The following is a 7,617-nucleotide window of genomic DNA, read 5'->3' as shown; positions in this document are numbered from 1 at the left end:
CTTGAAGCGTCCCCACAAAAGTAGAGACTAAATGTGATACAAATACCAGTCCCAGGAGGCTGATAACACATTTATTCGACAGATAATTCAGTTACCATACAACTCCCGAGGGAGTGGGCGTGAGAGCCACGCAGCGATAAGAAGTAAATAAACAACAGCGGCTAACCAAGCAACTGCCAAAAGACAGCACTCGGGACTACACGGCAGCAGCAGCATCTTGGAAAGGCCAACACCACAGGCAGCGTTGGGTGCGGACACAACCTCTACTCAAAGTCCTCGGCGACGAAATCCGGATCTTCCTCTGTAGTAACAAAGCAAGGGTGAGTACGAACGTACTCAACAAGTCCAACCCCGTCCACGGAGGGGGATACAAGCAAGTATATTAACAGGATATAACAAGGATAGGCTAGACTCCATTTGCGGGAAAGCTAGATTTTTAACACATGCATGGGCTCATTTTCAAATGGGTTTTCGTAAAGTTTTTCTTTAGTAACCGAAACATGGAGTGGGGTTGATCCTACACAAAGGATCCAAGTTTTATCGCTATCGGACTCCCCGTCTGCCATAGCTCACGGCACAACTGCCGGACACCTCCAAAATCCAACACACACACACACATGTGACCATCCATGCCCAAGTGCTAGTTATGTGACCAAGCCGCAACTCGTCCAATGCCGTAGACACGGCTACCCGGATAGGTTTTAACTCTGCAGGGGTTGTACACTTTTCCCACAAGTAGGGTAGTGCAGCACGATCACCTTAGTGCCAGTGCGGATCCTAACAAAGCCATTACCCACCTTACCCAAGACTGGCTAGTCCTAACGGAAGCACCCAAGGGGTTCACGATTCATCCACGAGACCGTAATCAGGACCTAAGTCACCAAGATCTTACTCCTTTTCCATGGGCTCCCGTTGCTCACCAGCACCCCTGAAGACTAACAGTTCGGCTAGTGGGATTTATGCTAAGTCGTTGCCCATACAAGGGTCGAGTGGTTGCACGATGGTTGAATTAGGCAAGATGAGACATCAACTCGGTCCTTAACCATGACAAGATGGATACGTCCCGACATTGCTCAACCACTAAGGTACGAGCACAACATCCTGGCATTTCACACAAGAAACACCCATCCATCTTGTCTACACATTCCTTTCCTTTGAACCCGGAAAACTATTTTCCCAATTGAACACACACACACACATTTATTCTCCAAGTAAACCATTGTAATAATGATTGTAGTCGAGTAGCAATTTCCTAAGCGTTCTAGCAGTGGTTATCACCTAAATAGAGCGGGTCATATTTAGAGACAACCATAGGACAACAAGAAACGTTCATAACAATCAAGGGGTGGCTATCCAACCATGTCTTGCAATAAAACAATATGCATATTATAAAACAGGCTAATAGGTTGTGTTTGAAAAACTAGGTATTAAATATGCATCAAAGGGTGAGATTGGACTTGCCGTCTTCAAAGCCTTCCGGGAGTTCCGGATCGTGCTTCTGGTCCTCAGGCTCGGGCTCATAGTAAAACTCCTCCTCGGGCTCCTCCTCGGGTAAACCGCGATCTACGGCACACACAAACGGACACACAAATAAATAAAAGAAAAGCGGTTTTTTATCCGTTGAGCTCCGAACAGAAAACATGAACGGAAAATAGGTAGAAGGAATATTTTTGGGAAATTTGGATATGGATCGGCGGAAGTATTCTGGAGGACGATGTGGTAAAATTTGGGGTTAAATGGAGGAAGTTTGGCGCATGAAATGACGAGTTAAAAATGGGTTAGGGGCTTAAAAGGGGGGTTTAGGACTGATTTGCGATGAACCAGGGACCTATTTGTAAATATTTCCGAAGGTGGAGGGGCTTACCAGTGAAAAGGGTTATGAAAGTGGTAGAAGGACTAATTTGTAATTTGGCAAAAGTTGGAGGTTAGATCGGAAATCCGTGGTTTCTTCTTCCTTCCTCTCCAGGAACTTGGAGAGGGAGAGAGAGGAGAGGGGGCCGGCATCGAGCCAAGGGCCGGGGGCGGCAGAGGAAGGGGAGGGGGCTCCATTTTGCCCCTTACCTTGGGGGGTTGGGGATGGAGAGGGGGCGACCGGTTGTGGCTCGGTGGGCGGCGGCGTGCGGGAGGAGTGGTACAGGTGGCGGCGCACGGGCGGCGCAGGCGGCCGAGGCCGGGTCGGGTGCGCGGCCCGAGGGGAGGCACCGGCGCGGCCGGCGCCGGGCCGAGCGGCGCGGGTCCCGGGCACGCAGAGGGGGCCGGGCGGCCGGCGGTATGGCGCTAGCAAGGGTGGGTGCCGGGGAGTAATGGCGTTGGGGCCGGGTGTGCGGGCGCCAGGAAGAAGGAGGAGGAGGAGAAAGAAGGAAGGAGGAAGAAGAAATAAGAAGAAGAAGAAGAAAGGGAGAAGGAAAAGAAAGAAAAAGAAAAAGGGAGGGAAAAGAAAAAGAAAAGGGGGAGACCGGCGGCGTTCGCGGCACGCGGCAAGAATTTCAAGCACGGAGAAAATGATAGATGTCGGCTTGGGTGCCGGGACGGCGAAATCACCTGGAAGATTTTAGATTTCCGGGAACTCAGCGGTAAAAGATTTTGAAAACAATTTTTAACAGGTGATTTTAGGTTGGTGATTTTTCGGATGTTACATCACTCATGGAAGCTCATGTGAAGAAGAAGATGATGATGATGATGAAAGCTCCTCAAGTGATGATGAAACCAAATCCTTGGTAAATGCATACACCAAGAAGGTCTTCAAGTACGTGAAGATGATCAACATGTACGGCTACAAGGTTCACTTGAGAGAAGGATGTCATCGTCAACAAGTGAACATCATGAAGATCAAGCGCAAGAAGAAGAAGAAGGAGAGGAAGCCTAAGCAAGAAGCACTCACCGTCGTCCGTGAATGGATAAGCGGTGGAGAATCAAGTTCTTGTAGCTCAAGTGATGAATCAAGCAAGAACTTCACCACTCGCTTCATGCAGGGTCCCTCATCATCATCACATTTTTGCCTTATGGCCAAAGGTATGGAAAGCAATGTAAGTGATGATGAATTTGATTCTCATTCTACTGATGATCTTCTTGAGCTAATCCATGAGAAAAAAGGAACCATTAAGAAACAATCTAAGCAATTAAAAGAACTCAATGCTCTCAATGATCTTAATGCTACCCTTGCTACAAATTATGAAAATTTGCTATGCCAATTCAACTTGCTTAGCAAGGAGCATGAAGAGCTCAAATCTAAAATTGAGAGCATTGAAAATGAAACTAGGATTCCTTGGAGCTAGATGAATCATCCATCATTTGTGCAAGTCCTATATCTAACCTAGATGTTTCAACTTCTTGCATTGATCTAATTGATGAATCTTGCTCACCATCTTGCAATGAGAAATGTCTTGAGAATATTGTTGTAGAATCATATGATGAGTCATTGCCAAGGAGAATGACGAGCTCAAGCAAGAAGTGAAATGACTCATGGGCAAATTGGCCAAGTTGAAGGGTAAGGACAAGGCGGCCAATGTACAAGCTTCTCAAGACAAGAAGAGCAACGTCCAACCTTCTTTAACCATGATCACATGGTGAAGAAGCTTGCGAATGGAGCAACCGTGACTTGCTTCAAGTGCTATGAAGAAGGCCACAAGTCCTACCAATGCCCTCAAGTGAAGAAGATGAGAAAGAACTTCACCATCAAGAGCTCCCTCATCTACACTAAGCCCAACCACAAGAACAAGGCTAAGAGCAACACCTACGTCATCAAGAAGAAGACCAATGGAAAAGTGATTGCACATAAGGTTGGAAAGATGAAGAAGGAGTGGGTTTGGAACCAACCCGTTTGGGTGCCCAAGGAAGTGATCACCAACATGAAAGGGCCTCAAATTGTTTGGGTTCCAAAAGATACGTAAAGCCCATGATTGGCTTTGGGGGATTTGGAGGCTTGGCTCACAAGAAGATGAAGGTTCAAGTCTAAGAAGCCAAGCTCACAACATTGGACATATATGCCCAAGTCCCCCATCCAAAGGTAATGGTAGTTAGAACCCAACTCAAGCATCATTGTAGCTCCACTTCCATGTCTAGGATTGCATTGTGTTCTCATATGATATATGTTGCAATGCCTAGTTGTTTTCATATGGTAGGTTGCTTGTGTATCTTTCTAACCCATGAGCAACCTACATGGTTTGATACGTGTGGTTATTTCATGATACATGCTATTTCAATAAGTATCTTTTGTATCATGAGCACATTCTATAGGCTTAGCTTCCCATTTGTTGTCAAAAACAAATGTGCATACTCTTGGTTAGTGATTCAAACACTAAATGCACACATCTAGGGAGAGATTATCCTATGGTTTGTGATTTTGAGACTAACTTGTTTTCAAGCTTATCTTTTGTAATCTCTTAATAGCGCGTTCTCGATCTGGTGCATCACTCTAAGAGAATGCTATTTCACTCTCAATGTAAACTAACAACTCTATAAGAGTGACTATAGCAAATTTGAGCATTCATGCTTATTGAATCATGTCCTAGCGAACTTACATCTCATATATAAGTTCAAAGACCATGCACTCATACATTCCTTATCCTTATGATACCTCATGTGTTTCTCTTGTTTGCCCCTTTCAAGTGGTGTCATCTCCAAGTGATATCATTTTCAAGTGGCTCATCTCAAGTGGTGCCATCAAGGTAAGAGATTATCCCCTAGAGGTATGCATTTCTTAATCATCCAAGTGGTATTCTTATCAAATCATTTGTCGTATGAGATACCTCCATGCATGATATGCTTTAAGCTTCCTTTGCTCTCATATCTAGTTGTGCACATGTTTTTCACACTATCTTATTGTGCACGCAGTTAGGGAGAGTTTAGCTTGTATCATGCTAGTTTCATGAACTATTGATCCATCCTAATAGTCTTACAAATTGGTCATGGTCCATGAAGCTATCTCCCTAGGTTACTAATGTCTTCCTTTAAGCTATGTTTGCAAGGTCTTGTAGGCTTACAAATGGAAGAGGTTGCCTTTTTGGCGATTTGATTCCAAAGGGGGAGAAATGTGGAATCAAAGCAAGAGCCAAATCAAGAACTGATGTGTGAACACAAATAGGGAGAGAAATACAAGAAAAAGGGAGAAGTACATCAAGGGGGAGTCATATGAAAATGTTCGAAGGGGGAGGTTAGATGATGGTAAGCATCCAAGCAAGTTTAAGTGGTTCAATTGGTCAAATTATGCTTGCTTTGATTGTGTTGTCATCAATCACCAAAAAAGGGGAGATTGTAGTGAACATGGCCTTGATAAGCCATTTGTTCATGATTTTGGTGATTCAATGACAACAAGGCCACTGGGACTAACAAAGTGTTGAGCACATTTTGTGAGGGTATTCTAGGTCCCAAGGAAGCAACCAACCAAAGACAAGCAAAGAAATGAAGAAATTTAGGAAAACACACCATCGGATGTTCCGATGGCCCCCAAATGAGTGTCGAAGCAATTGATACGCTGAAATGAAGTCAAGCCAAAGTCAACCATCGGATGATCCGATCGTCCCTTTTCTAGTAGCACCGGACAAATTCTAAGGGACAGGCGGACAAATTCTAAGGGACAGGCTTGGATGACGAAGAAAATCAAGTAGCACCGGATGATCTGATGGAGGGAACAAAAGGAGCATCGGACAAAGCATATTTACTTTGAAATCAGACAGAAGGTTTCCGTTAGAAAGCTCTTCAGCACCAGGTGATCTGATGGGTGCATCGGATGAAGAATCAGATGAATTTTGGATATGTCAGTGAGAAAGTTGGGCGTGGGGAGCCAACGGCTAGTTGCACTGGATGCTTCGATGCAAGCTAGAAATAGACCATCGGAACATCCGATGGTACACTTTTCAACTAGCCGTTGGAGTAAAGGCTCTTTCTGCACTTGGGGCTATTTATACACCCACCACTCGCCCATGTGGAGTTGCTGGAGTGTCAAGCGAGGTATTGAAGACCAAGACTCATCAAGAACACATCCATGCCACCAAAATGGCTTAAGTGATACATCAATGGCTTAGCACAAGCTTAGGACAGTGATTAGTGCTAGAATAGGCATAGAGAGGAGTGAGTGCAGGGTGTCCCAACCTTGTGATCAGGTTCTAGAGTGAACCACCAATGTACAAGAGGTATGCCAGCGCCTTGGAGCCTTGGTGGCTCGTCGGCAAGTCTTCGACCCTCTGGCTTGGTGTGGAGCGGTGTCGACGGCCTTGTGCAGGGGACGTGGAGACCCCCTTCCTTCATGGAGAAGCTCCTTAGTGAAGACAACATCAAGGTGACTGAGGGACTTGGCATGAGCCTTAGTAGCCGAGCCTTTGTTGCAAGTCAAGGGGCACCTTGGGAGAGACTTCGTGACCGGGAAGCAATAATCTTGTGTGAGTGCTTCAGCAACATGGACTGGTGGTGGCTTAGTGCCAACTGATACCACAGGATAAATCCTTGTGTCAAGAGTTTGCTTCCTTTCATCCCCTCCTTACGTTTTCACATTTCATATTTGCAACTTGTGTGCCTTTACTTTCCTAGAGTAGTCTTGATAGGATTGGCTATAGGTTGCAAAACTTATTTTGGGATGAGAGTTTCACACTAGATCAACCGTAGTTGCACATATAGATACCATGATCTAGTTTATGTTTTGATGCAAAGTAGTGGAAACCATAGGTTAAGTTTTTAAGTTGCCTAATTCACCCCTCCCCTCTTAGGCTACGAGCACTGATTCCTTTCACTATAGCCATCTAGTAGTGGGCCGAGTGGATCCATGTCCTCTCAGTGATCTCTATTCTAGAGGTATGGCATATGAGATGAGGTTCGAGATGCTATAAGGTAATGGCGACCACTACCATTCTTTGGTCAACTCTGCATCCCATGGTTGTCAAAACGGCTTCAACAATGGTCGTGGATGAGGAAGTGCCCACGAGAGAGGACGTGGAGTTCGTGGTCTCCGTTTGCAACTTAGCTCTCTTGGTGGGAATTTTGGAGGAAAAAAGAAGCTCCTCCAACCCAAGACATCAGATATGCAACAAAACCAATCACACTGCCTTGAAGTGCTATTATAGGTTTGAGGAGGATTATCAGGCAAACAATAAAACTGCTCGGTATGTTTTTGATGCTTATGGAGTGGCACAAATTGGTACATTGATAGTGGTGCAGCTGGTCTCACAAGTGAAGATGACGGTACATGACAGGTATGGAGGCTGTGATAAAGTTCACACTGCAAATGTTGCACGTATGCAGAAGTAATATTGGTCATACTATTTTGCACTCCCCAGTTCATAATTTACACTTAACAATATTCTTCATGTACCACTTTCCCAAAAGCCTTACCTCTGTCAATCTTTTCTAGCTTGTGATAATAATGCTTAGATTGAAATTCATCCAAATTTTTCCTCATTCAGGATCAGGCAACAAGGAGAATCCTTCACCAAGGAAGATATGAGTGATGCCTTTATCCTTTGGTGCCAAACTAACATGTTAGAATCAACAAGTTTTTGCAGTCAATTACACATCAAATGAGCAATGCTATTCTCGCCTAGGGCATCCAACTTTCCCTATTGTGTCTAATGTTCTTAAGACCAATAGATTACCATTTGTTAGTCATACAAGTATCGAGTCTGTGTG

The sequence above is a fragment of the Setaria italica genome, chromosome VIII (genome assembly GCF_000263155.2).
Source record: "Setaria italica strain Yugu1 chromosome VIII, Setaria_italica_v2.0, whole genome shotgun sequence".
NCBI classification, from domain to species: Eukaryota; Viridiplantae; Streptophyta; class Magnoliopsida; order Poales; family Poaceae; genus Setaria; species Setaria italica.
Note: the sequence above shows the minus strand (reverse complement) of the source record.